The sequence below is a fragment of the Rutidosis leptorrhynchoides genome, chromosome 3 (genome assembly GCF_046630445.1).
Source record: "Rutidosis leptorrhynchoides isolate AG116_Rl617_1_P2 chromosome 3, CSIRO_AGI_Rlap_v1, whole genome shotgun sequence".
NCBI classification, from domain to species: Eukaryota; Viridiplantae; Streptophyta; class Magnoliopsida; order Asterales; family Asteraceae; genus Rutidosis; species Rutidosis leptorrhynchoides.
Window position 1 is genome coordinate 422,111,042 of NC_092335.1, and position 19,098 is coordinate 422,130,139.

The window sequence follows — 19,098 nt, forward strand, 5'->3', positions numbered from 1 at the left end:
TGGTGGTGTCTTTATCATTTAGGAGTTTAGATTCTTAAATCTTCATTTCATTCTCTGTAATTGTAGTTCTTTGCTTTATTGGTTGTGAATGTGATTTGGAGTGTTTCCTTGAATCTAGTTGTGGTGGCTTTGGCTTTATCAGTTAGGCTTGTGATTCTCTATCTTTTTTACTTGTTCTTGAGTGTTTATACTCTGTTTTGCTGGGTTTGCTATTCGATTTGTTCAGATCTATTGTGGAAGAAACCTTTGAGTGAAAATGTGTTTTTAAAAGTTATAATTATGCATCAATCATGTATTCTGGAACGGTTGAAACTTGTAATGAACTTATAATTTTTTTTAACTCCGCCTCGAACGTACATCTCGGTCCGCCTCGAGGCATACGCCTCGCCTCACAAAGGGAAAATGCCTCAAGGCACGTTTCCGTTTTTTTAAACCTTGGTATGCTTCACCTCCGGGGAGATGACCATGAGGATTTTGATGGCAGTGGTGGAAGTTAGTGTAACCCAAAGGAGGTACCCGCCTCACATGCTAAAAATCTGTAGTGTAATATTTATAATTTGCAGAGGTAAATTTTTTATATATACTATTCACCCAAAGATATTATTTTCGCCCCCATGTTAAGATCTTCAAGTTCTGCCACTGTTTGATGGTGACTTCTCTATTCGTCTTTGTGAAGACCTTCGCCTCTGTCATCTTGTGATACTAATTCATCGAAAGTTGAAGATTTTACGGATAATATGACAAAGTATAAAGTGGAGTTGACATAGGAGAGGAGAAAAGTTGTTGAAAATCTACATGAACATGAAATGACGCGGGCTACTTTGATAGTTGTTCAAGTCCTGAACCGTGAATACCTTCGATGTTGAGAACAAGAAAAGAGCAAAACGCATTATTAAGATTTAAGCTTGATATCGATGCAAGTTTGAAGATTACATCAAAATTATTATCGATGACTCCAACGAGTAATTTTTGGGACTACGATGTACTTTTAATATCTAGTAACTTTCACTATTAGAAAATCTTAAATTAGCTACGGATTTCCGACGACTTTCCAACGAACTCATAAAAACTGCATTTCACTCACATTTGTGATGGTTTAGCGAATCTAAGGAGGAGCTTAATAAAAGACTGGAGAAATGGAGGGTGGCCTTAGAAGGTAATGGTCTACAAATTAATAGACAAAATACGGAATATCTTAGATGTGATTTCGATAGAAACGATGATGGACAAGATGATGGAGTGGGCATCTGCATTGGAGACCAGATCTTGCATCTACAAACCTCGTTAGATACCTAGGCTCGATGCTCCACAAATCGGGGAGAATAGATGAAGACGTGTCACATCGTATTATAGTAGGGTCGGTGAACTGGAGAGCAGCGACTGGAGTCTTATGCGAGAGGAAGATCCCTCTAAAGCTGAAAGGAAAATTCTTCAAGGTGGTAATTAGACCTGCCATGCTATACGGATCAGAGTGTTGACCAGTGACGAAGGCGTAAGAGAGAAGGATGGAGGTGGCAGAGATGAGAATGTTTAGGTGGACATGCGGAAAAACGATGTTGTATATGATTCCAAATAGTTTTTTTAGGGAGAACCTGAAAGTTAGAAACATCATCAACAAGCTAAGAGAAGAATGGCTTCGATGGTTTGGGCATGTGAGAAGGCGACCTCTTACTTCACCTGTTAGGAGAGTCAAGGCACTTAGATTTAACGGTGTAAGGAAAAGGGGTAGACCTACACGTAGATGGGAGGATAGAATAAAGCTCGACTTGAAGGAGCTTTTATTGATCGAGGACATGACTTCTGATAGGAATGTGTGGAGGGCTAGAATTAGAATAGATGAGTAGGCTTTGGTATATATGTATGTTTGTGGGTAGGTGTACTTGTGGATATGTGGGTATGGGTGAATGTGTGTATGTGTCTTCTTTTATAGTGATCATCGTATCTTCATGTATGGTGTATTTTCGCGCTTTGCTTTTAACCAGGACCCCGTCTTGGAATTGGGTATGTATGTTTGTGTATGTATGGAGGTATGTGTATGTATGTTTATGGATGTTTGTAAGTATGTTTTTATATGTATGTGTGTATGTGTGTGTGTGTGTGTATATATATATATATATATTAATATTTTATTCTATTTTATTCTATTTATCTTTTTATTTACTAATTTATATATATATATATATATATATATATATATATATATATATATATATATATATATATATATATATATATATATATACGGCCCTATTAAATGAGTCAACAGCAAGCGTCGATTTATTGGCGACTTGACTGCCGCTTAGTGGCTAAATTGAACTCCAGGCTCTATTTAAAACCCATGAAAATTTGATTCTACAATTTTCATGGCGTCTCTTTTTTATTACTTTTTATCATGTATGTATTTATTATATTCTTTGTATTTATTTATTTATTTCGTTTTATTTAAACTATTTACTTTATTTATTTCTATTCTTATTTTTATTTGTTTTATTTTATTTGCTCCTACTTTTTAGGCCTGAGGTCCTCTTGGAAGCAATCTCTTTATCCGTTGAACAGAGAGAGGGAGGACTTTCCCTACTATTGTGAGTGTTTCACTCGGGGTGGAGAAATGATTTCTCTTTATTCTAGGATAGAGGAAGGATTGTCTACGTCTCACATCTCCCATATCTCACACATGTGAGATTGTGTATGTTGTTGTTGTTGTTGTGTTGTGACGATTTAGCGACCGATTTGTAGTGACCCGAACTTTTCCATGTTTATATATATTAATTGAGATTGATATTTACATGATTAAATGTTTCCAACATGTTAAGCAAGCAAACTTGTTAAGACTTGATTAATTGAAATATGTTTCATATAGACAATTGACCACCCAAGTTGAACGGTGATTCACGAACGTTAAAACTTGTAAAAACTATATGATGACATATATATGGATATATATATATAGTTAACATGATACTATGATAAGTAAACATATCATTAAGTATATTAACAATGAACTACATATGTAAAAACAAGACTACTAACTTAATGATTTTTAAACGAGACATATATGTAACGATCATCGTTGTAAAGACATTTAATGTATATATATATATATATCATATTAAGAGATATTCATACATGATAATATCATGATAATATAATAATTTAAAATCTCATTTGATATTATAAACATTGGGTTAACAACATTTAACAAGATCGTTAACCTAAAGGTTTCAAAACAACACTTACATGTAACGACTAACGATGACTTAACGACTCAGTTAAAATGTATATACATGTAGTGTTTTAATATGTATTTATACACTTTTGAAAGACTTCAATACACTTATCAAAATACTTCTACTTAACAAAAATTCTTACAATTACATCCTCGTTTAGTTTCATCAACAATTCTACTAGTATGCACCCGTATTCGTACTCGTACAATACACAGCTTTTAGATGTATGTACTATTGGTATATACACTCCAATGATCAGCTCTTAGCAGCCCATGTGAGTCACCTAACACATGTGGGAACCATCATTTGGCAACTAGCATGAAATATCTCATAAAATTACAAAAATATGAGTAATCATTCATGACTTATTTACATGAAAACAAAATTACATATCCTTTATATCTAATCCATACACCAACGACCAAAAACACCTACAAACACTTTCATTCTTCAATTTTCTTCATCTAATTGATCTCTCTCAAGTTCTATCTTCAAGTTCTAAGTGTTCTTCATATATTCTACAAGTTCTAGTTACATAAAATCAAGAATACTTTCAAGTTTGCTAGCTAACTTCCAATCTTGTAAGGTGATCATCCAACCTCAAGAAATCTTTGTTTCTTACAGTAGGTTATCATTCTAATACAAGGTAATAATCATATTCAAACTTTGGTTCAATTTCTATATATATAACAATCTTATTTCAAGTGATGATCTTACTTGAACTTGTTTTCGTGTCATGATTCTGCTTCAAGAACTTCTAGCCATCCAAGGATCCGTTGAAGCTAGATCCATTTTTCTCTTTTCCAGTAGGTTTATCCAAGGAACTTAAGGTAGTAATGATGTTCATAATATCATTCGATTCATACATATAAAGCTATCTTATTCGAAGGTTTAAACTTGTAATCACTAGAACATAGTTTAGTTAATTCTAAACTTGTTCGCAAACAAAAGTTAATCCTTCTAACTTGACTTTTAAAATCAACTAAACACATGTTCTATATCTATATGATATGCTAACTTAATGATTTAAAACCTGGAAACACGATAAACACCGTAAAACCGGATTTACGCCGTTGTAGTAACACCGCGGGCTGTTTTGGGTTAGTTAATTAAAAACTATGATAAACTTTGATATTAAAGTTGTTATTCTGAGAAAATTATTTTTATTATGAACATGAAACTATATCCAAAAATTATGGTTAAACTCAAAGTGGAAGTATGTTTTCTAAAATGGTCATCTAGACGTCGTTCTTTCGACTGAAATGACTACCTTTACAAAAACGACTTGTAACTTATTTTTCCGACTATAAACCTATACTTTTTCTGTTTAGATTCATAAAATAGAGTTCAATATGAAATCATAGCAATTTGATTCACTCAAAACGGATTTAAAATGAAGAAGTTATGGGTAAAACAAGATTGGATAATTTTTCTCATTTTAGCTACGTGAAAATTGGTAACAAATCTATTCCAACCATAACTTAATCAACTTGTATTGTATATTATGTAATCTTGAGATACCATAGACACGTATACAATGTTTCGACCTATCATGTCGACACATCTATATATATTTCGGAACAACCATAGACACTCTATATGTGAATGTTGGAGTTAGCTATACAGGGTTGAGGTTGATTCCAAAATATATATAGTTTGAGTTGTGATCAATACTGAGATACGTATACACTGGGTCGTGGATTGATTCAAGATAATATTTATCGATTTATTTCTGTACATCTAACTGTGGACAACTAGTTGTAGGTTACTAACGAGGACAGCTGACTTAATAAACTTAAAACATCAAAATATATTAAAAGTGTTGTAAATATATTTTGAACATACTTTGATATATATGTATATATTGTTATAGGTTCGTGAAATCAACCAGTGGCCAAGTCTTACTTCCTGACGAAGTAAAAATCTGTGAAAGTGAGTTATAGTCCCACTTTTAAAATCTAATATTTTTGGGATGAGAATACATGCAGGTTTTATAAATGATTTACAAAATAGACACAAGTACGTGAAACTACATTCTATGGTTGAATTATCGAAATCGAATATGCCCCTTTTTATTAAGTCTGGTAATCTAAGAATTAGGGAATAGACACCCTAATTGACGCGAATCCTAAAGATAGATCTATTGGGCCTAACAAACCCCATCCAAAGTACCGGATGCTTTAGTACTTCGAAATTTATATCATATCCGAAGGGTGTCCCGGAATGATGGGGATATTCTTATATATGCATCTTGTTAATGTCGGTTACCAGGTGTTCACCATATGAATGATTTTTATCTCTATGTATGGGATGTGTATTGAAATATGAAATCTTGTGGTCTATTATTATGATTTGATATATATAGGTTAAACCTATAACTCACCAACAATTTTGTTGACGTTTTAAGCATGTTTATTCTCAGGTGATTATTAAGAGCTTCCGCTGTCGCATACTTAAATAAGGATGAGATTTGGAGTCCATGCTTGTATGATATTGTGTAAAAACTGCATTCAAGAAACTTATTTTGTTGTAACATATTTGTATTGTAAACCATTATGTAATGGTCGTGTGTAAACAGGATATTTTAGATTATCATTATTTGATAATCTACGTAAAGCTTTTTAAACCTTTATTGATGAAATAAAGGTTATGGTTTGTTTTAAAATGAATGCAGTCTTTGAAAAACGTCTCATATAGAGGTCAAAACCTCGCAACGAAATCAATTAATATGGAACGTTTTTAATCAATAAGAACGGGACAATTCAGTTGGTATCCGAGCGTTGGTCTTAGAGAACCAGAATTTTGCATTAGTGTGTCTTATCGAGTTTGTTAGGATGCATTAGTGAGTCTGGACTTCGACCGTGTTTACTTGAAAAATGATTGCTTAACAAATTTTGTTGGAAACTATATATTTTTAACATGTGAATATTATGTGATATATTAATCTCTTAACGCGTTTGATATTATGTGATAGATGTCTACCTCTAGAACAAGTCCCATTGACTCACCTAATAATAATGAAGAGTCAAATGTAAATTGGAATGATTCGTGGACTGATTCACAAGTTCCCGAAGAGGAACCGGAAGAAGAGTCGGAACCGGAAGAAGAATCGGAACCGGAAGAAGAATCGGAACCGGATGAAGAAATAGAATCGGTGGGGGAAATAATAAAACGGTTAAGTAAAAGAAAATCCTCAACCAACCGACCAAGGTTAATTATGGTCAATGGTGTTTCCGCCAAGGAAGCAAAATATTGGGAGGATTACCAATTCTCCGATGAATCGGATTCCGACGAGAATTCCGATGATGTTATAGAAATTACCCCAACTAAATTTAAAAAGGCAAAAGAAAATAATAAGGGAAAGGGTATAAAAATAGAGAAATCTAATTCCAACCCCGATGAACTTTATATGTATCGTCAACCCCCGAAGTCCTTAAGTTGCAACAATGACCCGGGAACCTCTAAACCACCAGGTTTTTCTAAACCAATGTGGAAAACGACGGCTCGTATTAGGGGAACATCATATATCCCTAGAAACTTGGCAAAACGAACCAAAACCGAAGAAGAAGAAACAAGCGAGTCGGAATAAGATAGTTGTATTCGTGTGGTGTAATATATGTAATATAGTGTGCTTATGCTTTATGATATATGTAAAAATTGCTTGTATTAATAAGTATTTTTTTTATGAATCTAACTCTTGTCTATTTTACAGTATAAAAACACAAAATGGATAGACAACCCAATATTTTAAGAGACCTACCCGGAGACACGATTGATGAAATCTTGTCTAGAGTCGGTCAGAATTCTTCGGCACAACTATTTAAGGCGAGATCAGTTTGTAAGATATTCGAAGAACGTTCCAAGAATGCCTTGGTTTATAAAAGGCTTTCGTTCGAAAGATGGGGGATATCACATTGGGAAATCCATAAGTTACGATGTGTTTACTTTGACGCATATATTGCGGGGAACCCAAATGCTATTTTACGCAATGGGTTAAGAAATTATTTTGACTCAATATATCCGAATATTGGACTTCGTGATTTAGAAAAAGCGGCTAACATGCAACATAAAGAAGCATGTTATGCTTACGGATTAGTAATGTTCGCTTCTCACCAAAGTGAGAACAAGAACATCGGGCTACAACTATTAAACAAAACGTTCCCACAAGTGACGGAGTCGGTAATTGGGGTAAGAAATGAGGTTTTTAGATTGTTACGGGACTGTTGGACATTACGTAACCCTCGTCCCTTTGACGACGTTACAACACGCTGTCTTATCAACGGCCATAACGGTTATGTTCCACAAGACCAAGGATGGGAAGTAATCCTAGTAAAACCAGAATGCATGACTTGTTTCTGGACGTATGAATTACGTGTCTTTATTGCCTTTACTGAACGACTTGTGTACTAGCCAGAATTATCTTCACAACCATCTTGTATCAAATTTATTGTGTGCTATATTTCATGCTATATGTAAAATAAGCGGTATTGTAAGTTTGTAAAATATTGTGTAAAAGTTTGAACGCGAAATATTATTATAATCAGTTTTTCATATAGAATTGTAGTAGTTGAATTGTATATTAGCCACTAAGTATGAACTTAACGGGTAGGTAATACCCGAATTTAAACTTATAAAACGCTAATATGAAGAAAAAGCTTTTATAAATGAGTTCATATTATGCTACGAAATACTATTAACTACTCTTAATATTCTGTATGATTAACTTTTTTCATTTGACTATTTTGAAGGAAATGGCACCGACTACTTGACACACCGTGAATATGAATGAAGAGGAATTCCGTACTTTTCTAGCTTCAAACATAGCCGCAGTACAGGCTGCGCTACATACCAACAATAACCTTGGATCTAGCAGTACAGGAAATCGTGTAGGATGCACCTACAAAGAATTCACTGCCTGCAAACCTTTGGAATTTGATGGAACTGAAGGACCGATCGGATTGAAATGGTGGACCGAGAAGGTCGAATCGGTGTTTGCCATAAGTAAGTGTACTGAAGAGGACAAAGTGAAGTACGCTACGCATACCTTCACAGGTTCTGCGTTAACATGGTGGAATACCTATCTAGAGCAAGTGGGACAAGACGATGCGTACGCACTACCGTGGTCAGCATTCAAGCACTTGATGAACGAGAAGTACCGTCCCAGAACCGAGGTCAATAAGCTTAAGACAGAACTTAGAGGGTTACGAACCCAAGGATTTGATATTACCACGTATGAAAGACGATTCACAGAATTGTGCCTATTGTGTCCGGGAGCATTCGAAGATGAGGAAGAGAAGATCGACGCGTTTGTGAAAGGATTACCGGAAAGAATCCAAGAAGATATAAGTTCACACGAGCCCGCCTCCATACAACAGGCATGTAGAATGGCTCACAAACTAGTGAACCAGATTGAAGAAAGAATTAAAGAACAGACTGCTGAAGAGGCCAATGTGAAGCAGGTCAAAAGAAAGTGGGAGGAAAACGGTGATAAGAATCACCAATACAACAACAACAGCAATTACAACAATAATCGCAACAATTATCCCAACAATCGCAACATCAATCGCAACTACAACAAATGGCCCAACAACAACAACAACAACAACAACAACAGCAACTACAACAATCATCCCAACAACAATAATAACCGCAACAACAACAACAACAATCAGAAGTAGCTATGCCAAAGGTGTGAAAAGTATCACTCGGGGTTCTGCACCAAATTTTGCAACAAGTGTAAAAGAAATGGTCATAGCGCGGCGAAGTGTGAGGTCTATGGACCAGGGGTTAATAGAACGAAAGGAACAAATGGTGTCGGAACGAGTAATGGCGGAGCAAGTAGTTTCGGAGCAAGTTATGCCAATGTAGTTTGTTATAAATGTGGAAAACCGGGCCACATTATTAGAAATTGCCCGAACCAGGAGAACACGAATGGACAAGGCCGCGAAAGAGTTTTCAATATTAATGCGGCAGAGGCACAGGAAGACCCGGAGCTTGTTACGGGTACGTTTCTTATTGACAATAAATCTGCTTATGTTTTATTTGATTCGGGTGCGGATAGAAGCTATATGAGTAGAGATTTTTGTGCTAAATTAAGTTGTCCATTGACGCCTTTGGATAGTAAATTTTTACTCGAATTAGCAAATGGTAAATTAATTTCAGCAGATAATATATGTCGGAATCGAGAAATTAAACTGGTTAGCGAAACATTTAAGATTGATTTGATACCAGTAGAGTTAGGGAGTTTTGATGTGATAATCGGTATGGACTGGTTGAAAGAAGTGAAAGCAGAGATCGTTTGTTACAAAAATGCAATTCGCATTATACGAGAAAAAGGAAAACCCATAATGGTGTACGGAGAAAAGGGCAACACGAAGCTACATCTTATTAGTAATTTGAAGGCACAAAAACTAATAAGAAAAGGTTGCTATGCTGTTCTAGCACACGTCGAGAAAGTACAAACTGAAGAAAAGAGCATCAATGATGTTCCCATTGCAAAAGAATTTCCCGATGTATTTCTGAAAGAATTACCGGGATTACCCCCACATCGATTCGTTGAATTTCAAATAGATATTGTACCAGGAGCTGCACCAATAGCTCGTGCTCCTTACAGACTCGCACCCAGTGAGATGAAATAACTGCAAAGCCAATTACAAGAACTTTTAGAGCGTGGTTTCATTCGACCAAGCACATCACCGTGGGGAGCTCCTGTTTTGTTTGTCAAGAAGAAAGATGGTACATTCAGGTTGTGTATCGACTACCGAGAGTTGAACAAACTTACCATCAAGAACCGCTACCCACTACCGAGAATCGACGACTTATTTGATCAACTACAAGGCTCGTCTGTTTATTCAAAGATTGACTTACGTTTCGGGTATCATCAAATGCGGGTGAAAGAAGATGATATTCCAAAGACTGCTTTCAGAACACGTTACGGTCATTACGAGTTTATGGTCATGCCGTTTGGTTTAACTAATGCACCAGCTGTGTTCATGGACCTTATGAACCGAGTGTGTGGACCATACCTTGACAAGTTTGTCATTGTTTTCATTGATGACATACTTATTTACTCAAAGAATGACCAAGAACACAGTGAACATTTGAGAAAGGTGTTAGAAGTATTGAGAAAGGAAGAATTGTACGCTAAGTTTTCAAAGTGTGCATTTTGGTTGGAAGAAGTTCAATTCCTCGGTCACATAGTGAACAAAGAAGGTATTAAGGTGGATCCGGCAAAGATAGAAACTGTTGAAAAGTGGGAAACCTCGAAAACTCCGAAACACATACGCCAGTTTTTAGGACTAGCTGGTTACTACAGAAGGTTCATCCAAGACTTTTCCAGAATAGCAAAACCCTTGACTGCATTAACGCATAAAGGGAAGAAATTTGAATGGAATGATGAACAAGAGAAAGCGTTTCAGTTATTGAAGAAAAAGCTAACTACGGCACCTATATTGTCATTGCCTGAAGGGAATGATGATTTTGTGATTTATTGTGACGCATCAAAGCAAGGTCTCGGTTGTGTATTAATGCAACGAACGAAGGTGATTGCTTATGCGTCTAGACAATTGAAGATTCACGAACAAAATTATACGACGCATGATTTGGAATTAGGCGCGGTTGTTTTTGCATTAAAGACTTGGAGGCACTACTTATATGGGGTAAAAAGTATTATATATACCGACCACAAAAGTCTTCAACACATATTTAATCAGAAACAACTGAATATGAGGCAGCGTAGGTGGATTGAATTATTGAATGATTACGACTTTGAGATTCGTTACCACCCGGGGAAGGCAAATGTGGTAGCCGATGCCTTGAGCAGGAAGGAGTTTTAAAAGAGGGAAATTTAAAGGATGAAATACCCAAAGGATCGGAGAAGCTTCTTAATATTCGGGAAGATGGAACCCGGTATAGGGCTGAAAGGATTTGGGTACCAAAATTTGGAGATATGAGAGAAATGGTACTTAGAGAAGCTCATAAAACCAGATACTCAATACATCCTGGAACGGGGAAGATGTACAAGGATCTCAAGAAACATTTTTGGTGGCCGGGTATGAAAGCCGATGTTGCTAAATACGTAGGAGAATGTTTGACGTGTTCTAAGGTCAACGCTGAGCATCAGAAACCATCAGGTCTACTTCAACAACCCGAAATCTCAGAATGGAAATGGGAAAACATTACCATGGATTTCATCACTAAATTGTCAAGGACTGCAAGTGGTTTTGATACTATTTGGGTAATAGTTGATCGTCTCACCAAATTAGCACACTTCCTGCCAATAAGAGAAGATGACAAGATGGAGAAGTTAGCACGACTGTATTTGAAGGAAGTCGTCTCCAGACATGGAATACCAATCTCTATTATCTCTGATAGGGATGGCAGATTCATTTCAAGATTCTGGCAGACATTACAGCAAGCATTAGGAACTCGTCTAGACATTAGTACTGCCTATCATCCACAAACTGATGGGCAGAGCGAAAGGACGATACAAATGCTTGAAGACATGCTACGAGCATGTGTTATTGATTTCGGAAACAGTTGGGATCGACATCTACCGTTAGCAGAATTTTCCTACAACAACAGCTACCATTCAAGCATTGAGATGGCGCCGTTTGAAGCACTTTATGGTAGAAAGTGCAGGTCTCCGATTTGTTGGAGTGAAGTGGGGGATAGACAGATTACGGGTCCAGAGATTATACAAGAAACTACCGAAAAGATCATCCAAATTCAACAACGGTTGAAAACCGCCCAAAGTCGACAAAAGAGCTACGCTGACATTAAAAGAAAAGATATAGAATTTGAAATTGGAGAGATGGTCATGCTTAAAGTTGCACCTTGGAAAGGCGTCGTTCGATTTGGTAAACGAGGGAAATTAAATCCAAGGTATATTGGACCATTCAAGATTATTGATCGTGTCGGACCAGTAGCTTACCGACTTGAGTTACCTCAACAACTCGCGGCTGTACATAACACTTTCCACGTCTCGAATTTGAAGAAATGTTTTGCTAAAGAAGATCTCACTATTCCGTTAGATGAAATCCAAATCAACGAAAAACTCCAATTCATCGAAGAACCCGTCGAAATAATGGATCGTGAGGTTAAAAGACTTAAGCAAAACAAGATACCAATTGTTAAGGTTCGATGGAATGCTCGTAGAGGACCCGAGTTCACCTGGGAGCGTGAAGATCAGATGAAGAAGAAATACCCGCATTTATTTCCAGAAGATACGTCAACACCTCCAACTGCTTAAAATTTCGGGACGAAATTTATTTAACGGGTAGGTACTGTAGTGACCCGAACTTTTCCATGTTTATATATATTAATTGAGATTGATATTTACATGATTAAATGTTTCCAACATGTTAAGCAATCAAACTTGTTAAGACTTGATTAATTGAAATATGTTTCATATAGACAATTGACCACCCAAGTTGACCGGTGATTCACGAACGTTAAAACTTGTAAAAACTATATGATGACATATATATGGATATATATATAGTTAACATGATACTATGATAAGTAAACATATCATTAAGTATATTAACAATGAACTACATATGTAAAAACAAGACTACTAACTTAATGATTTTTAAACGAGACATATATGTAACGATCATCGTTGTAAAGACATTTAATGTATATATATCATATTAAGAGATATTCATACATGATAATATCATGATAATATAATAATTTAAAATCTCATTTGATATTATAAACATTGGGTTAACAACATTTAACAAGATCGTTAACCTAAAGGTTTCAAAACAACACTTACATGTAACGACTAACGATGACTTAACGACTCAGTTAAAATGTATATACATGTAGTGTTTTAATATGTATTTATACACTTTTGAAAGACTTCAATACACTTATCAAAATACTTCTACTTAACAAAAATTCTTACAATTACATCCTCGTTTAGTTTCATCAACAATTCTACTAGTATGCACCCGTATTCGTACTCGTACAATACACAGCTTTTAGATGTATGTACTATTGGTATATACACTCCAATGATCAGCTCTTAGCAGCCCATGTGAGTCACCTAACACATGTGGGAACCATCATTTGGCAACTAGCATGAAATATCTCATAAAATTACAAAAATATGAGTAATCATTCATGACTTATTTACATGAAAACAAAATTACATATCCTTTATATCTAATCCATACACCAACGACCAAAAACACCTACAAACACTTTCATTCTTCAATTTTCTTCATCTAATTGATCTCTCTCAAGTTCTATCTTCAATTTCTAAGTGTTCTTCATATATTCTACAAGTTCTAGTTACATAAAATCAAGAATACTTTCAAGTTTGCTAGCTCACTTCCAATCTTGTAAGGTGATCATCCAACCTCAAGAAATCTTTGTTTTTTACAGTAGGTTATCATTCTAATACAAGGTAATAATCATATTCAAACTTTGGTTCAATTTCTATAACTATAACAATCTTATTTCAAGTGATGATCTTACTTGAACTTGTTTTCGTGTCATGATTCTGCTTCAAGAATTTCGAGCCATCCAAGGATCCATTGAAGCTAGATCCATTTTTCTATTTTCCAGTAGGTTTATCCAAGGAACTTAAGGTAGTAATGATGTTCATAACATCATTCGATTCATACATATAAAGCTATCTTATTCGAAGGTTTAAACTTGTAATCACTAGAACATAGTTTAGTTAATTCTAAACTTGTTCGCAAACAAAAGTTAATCTTTCTAACTTGACTTTTAAAATCAACTAAACACATTTTCTATATCTATATGATATGCTAACTTAATGATTTAAAACCTGGAAACACGAAAAACACCGTAAAACCGGATTTACGCCGTCGTAGTAACACCGCGGGCTGTTTTGGGTTAGTTAATTAAAAACTATGATAAACTTTGATATTAAAGTTTTTATTCTGAGAAAATGATTTTTATTATGAACATGAAACTATATCCAAAAATTATGGTTAAACTCAAAGTGGAAGTATGTTTTCTAAAATGGTCATCTAGACGTCGTTCTTTCGACTGAAATGACTACCTTTACAAAAACGACTTGTAACTTATTTTTCCGACTATAAACCTATACTTTTTCTGTTTAGATTCATAAAATAGAGTTCAATATGAAATCATAGCAATTTGATTCACTCAAAACGGATTTAAAATGAAGAAGTTATGGGTAAAACAAGATTGGATAATTTTTCTCATTTTAGCTACGTGAAAATTGGTAACAAATCTATTCCAACCATAACTTAATCAACTTGTATTGTATATTATGTAATCTTGAGATACCATAGACACGTATACAATGTTTCGACCTATCATGTCGACACATCTATATATATTTCGGAACAACCATAGACACTCTATATGTGAATGTTGGAGTTAGCTATACAGGGTTGAGGTTGATTCCAAAATATATATAGTTTGAGTTGTGATCAATACTGAGATACGTATACACTGGGTCGTGGATTGATTCAAGATAATATTTATCGATTTATTTCTGTACATCTAACTGTGGACAACTAGTTGTAGGTTACTAACGAGGACAGCTGACTTAATAAACTTAAAACATCAAAATATATTAAAAGTGTTGTAAATATATTTTGAACATACTTTGATATATATGTATATATTGTTATAGGTTCGTGAAATCAACCAGTGGCCAAGTCTTACTTCCCGACGAAGTAAAAATCTGTGAAAGTGAGTTATAGTCCCACTTTTAAAATCTAATATTTTTGGGATGAGAATACATGCAGGTTTTATAAATGATTTACAAAATAGACACAAGTACGTGAAACTACATTCTATGGTTGAATTATCGAAATCGAATATGCCCCTTTTTATTAAGTCTGGTAATCTAAGAATTAGGGAACAGACACCCTAATTGACGCGAATCCTAAAGATAGATCTATTGGGCCTAACAAACCCCATCCAAAGTACCGGATGCTTTAGTACTTCGAAATTTATATCATATCCGAAGGGTGTCCCGGAATGATGGGGATATTCTTATATATGCATCTTGTTAATGTCGGTTACCAGGTGTTCACCATATGAATGATTTTTATCTCTATGTATGGGATGTGTATTGAAATATGAAATCTTGTGGTCTATTATTATGATTTGATATATATAGGTTAAACCTATAACTCACCAACAATTTTGTTGACGTTTTAAGCATGTTTATTCTTAGGTGATTATTAAGAGCTTTCGCTGTCGCATACTTAAATAAGGACGAGATTTGGAGTCCATGCTTGTATGATATTGTGTAAAAACTGCATTCAAGAAACTTATTTTGTTGTAACATATTTGTATTGTAAACCATTATGTAATGGTCGTGTGTAAACAGGATATTTTAGATTATCATTATTTGATAATCTACATAAAGCTTTTTAAACCTTTATTGATGAAATAAAGGTTATGGTTTGTTTTAAAATGAATGCAGTCTTTGAAAAACGTCTCATATAGAGGTCAAAACCTCGCAACGAAATCAATTAATATGGAACGTTTTTAATCAATAAGAACGGGACATTTCACGATTAACTACGGTAACTCGTCTGTCGGTAATATGTCCCTAAATATAACTTTTGTGACAGATTATCGACGGATTAGCTACGTCCAAAAATCCGTCCCTAATCTTGTTAGTAAATTTATGCATACCCGCACGTGTGTTTGCATTTATACGACTTTTAGTATTTTTAAAATGTTTGTTGAATGATATAGATGTATTTATAAAATGATTGTCAAAATATTATGTTTTGCGACGTATTTATGATGACCATGCGTTTTCATCAAACTCAAAATTAAAAATTTATATATATAAGTATAAGGTCGTCCCTAATCCGTCGGTAAATGAGAAAATTAGGGACGAATTTGGGACGACTTTTTTTTAATTGAGATTTTTTCGAGTTTATAAACCCAAATGCACACATGTAAGTATTAAAATGTCTGAGAATTCACATATGTATAAAAGATGACATCTATACATCAATATACTAAATGTTTGTTGGATGTATACCTTCAAATTAATGTTTTAAATATAAGTTTTAATTATATTATTGTCATTATATAGAGGAAGATCCTAGAACCTACGATGAAACTATGAGATCTCCTGATGTTGCTTTCTGGAAAGAAGCTGTACGTGACGAGATGGATTCTATTATGAAAAATAACACTTAGGTTTTGATTGACTTACCACCGGGTTGTAAACCATTGGGCAATAAGTGAATTTTTAAAAGAAAGATGAAAATTGATGGGACTATTGATAAGTTTAAATATAGTTTGGTCATTCAAGGCTTTAGACAAAAGGTGTGCATAGATTATTTTGATACGTATGTGTCAGTTGCTCGTATTACCACTATTAGATTATTGATTGCACTTGCATCAACTCATAATCTGGTGATCCACCAAATGGATGTTAAAACTGCCTTTCTTAATGGTGATTTGGAGGAAGAGGTATACATGAAACAACTAAAAGGATTTGTAATGCGAGAGCAAGAGACAAAGGTTTGCAAATTGATTAAGTCATTGTATGTACATAAACAAACACCTAAACAATGGCATCAAAAATTTGATGCGGTATTGTCTCATGGCTTTATGTTAAATCAAACAGACAAGTGTGTATATCGAAAATTTGATCAAAAGGAGAAAGGAGTGATCATTTGCTTGTATGTTGATGACGTGTTGATCTTTGGTACCGATCAAGACCAAGTGGATAAAACGAAACAACTTTTGTCATCAAAGTTTTCTATGAAGGACATGGGGGGTGGTTGATGTAATCCTTGGCGTAAGGATTAAACGTGATGACAAGGCTATTGAGAAAATCTTGAAGAAATTCAAACGTGAGAACTGCTCCTCAGTTAGTACTCCTATTGATCCTAATGTAAAGCTTTTACCTAATACGGGCCAAGCGGTGTCGCAACTCGAATACTCTCAGCAATAGGATGTTTGATGTATGCTATGACTAGCACTAGACCGGATATTGCTTATACTGTGGAAAAACTAAACCAAGTAGATTTACGAGTAACCTGGGTACTCACCACTGGTATGCGATAAATAGAGTTTTCAAGTATTTGAAGCAAACCATGGACTGTGGTATCATGCATGTCGTTTTTCCTTCTATTATAGAAGGATATTCAGATGCGATTTGAATTACCAACGTCAAAGGTCTTTCATCTACGGCTAGTTGGATATTCCTTCTTGGTGGAGGAGCTATTTCATGGGCATCGAAGAAGCAAGCGCGTATTACAACTTCGACTACGGAATCCGAGTTTGTAGCTTTGGCAGCAGCTGGTAAAGAAGCAGATAATGCATCATTTTTTTTGGTGTTTGTGATCATTTTTATTAGAAAATACTCTCGTATTTTCATGTTTTATTGAATTTAACTTAATATAATACTCAATATTATCGAAAGTGAGTACATTTGAAATAATGAGAAAAATACCATCTCCACTATAAGAGCCTGTTTTGCTCATCGAAAGTGTTTGAATTTATGGATACCATGACAAAGTATAAAGCGAAGATGACAGACGCTAGCTAGGAGAAAAGTGGTTGAAATTTTACACGAACATGAAATGATGTGGACTGCGTTGACAGTTGTTCATGTCCTAACCGTGGATACCTCTAATGTTGAGAACAATAAACACGGAAAACACATTAATAAGATTAAAGCTTGGTATTGCTCTAAGTTTGAAGATTAATTACATTAAAAATTTCGACGACGAGAAATGTTTAGAGATATTATGTACTTTTAATATTTAATATTTAGTAACTTAAAATTGGGAGAAATGTTAGCAGCAAATTAAACTAGCAGCCAACATTTATATCCAAAACGTAGTAGTCGTTGTGCACTTTTAGAAGCTATCTTTTTCAACTTCTCGCTCAACCAACTTTAAAGTATAGTTTTCGAAATGACTCCTGGAACCACGGTTTGTTTAAACGAAACAGTTTGATAATATGTTTTAGGTATTAAGTGATCGTTAATGCTAAAGTCATTTAATTTAATGACCCGTGAAACCATATATTTCAACTAAGAAACTTGTCGTTGTTTTTACAAATATATTAATATACTTAACTTGGTCAGAATAAATTAACTACATTTATTCTCCCACCAATTTCTTCCAATTTTCATCACAATTATTATTTTTCTTGTCATTAAAGTTACATTACAATATTTTATTGAGACATGTATTTCGCATACATATATATGTAACGTAATTAATCCCGTAAAAAGAACTCATATTTGAATAATCATAATAATATAATAATAATACTAGTAATAAAATTTGCTCTGAAATTGAGTATTTATATTTTTAATAATAATTAATAATTATATGAAGGTTTACAATATGCTTCAAAGTTTGTACATGTGTTCATGAGGTATTTTGTAAAAGATTGTATAATTTGTTCTAAGTTTGTACATATGGTCATAGAGGTATTTTATCATAAGTTTATACATAATGTTTCAAATATTATACATATGATCATGGAAGTATTTTACCATAAGATTGTACATAACGCTTCAAATATTGTACATATGATCATGAAAGTATTTTATCATATGGTTGTACATAATGTTTCATATATTATACAATTATTCAATTAATATGTTAATATTTTTATTAAAAATAATTAATTATTTTAATGATATCATCATGAGAGGTTTAGAAATAATTTTTTTTCAATTTTTTTTAAGGTTAAATATTTTTTATTTATAAAATCATAATTTTAAAGATTTATATGATACTATAAACTATAGATAGAAGATAGATAGGCATAAATTATGTCTACATCTTTATTATATTTGCTACCCAACTTCCTAGTCATTCATTAGTCTGCACAATATCGATATTAATAAACGAGATGGGTAATA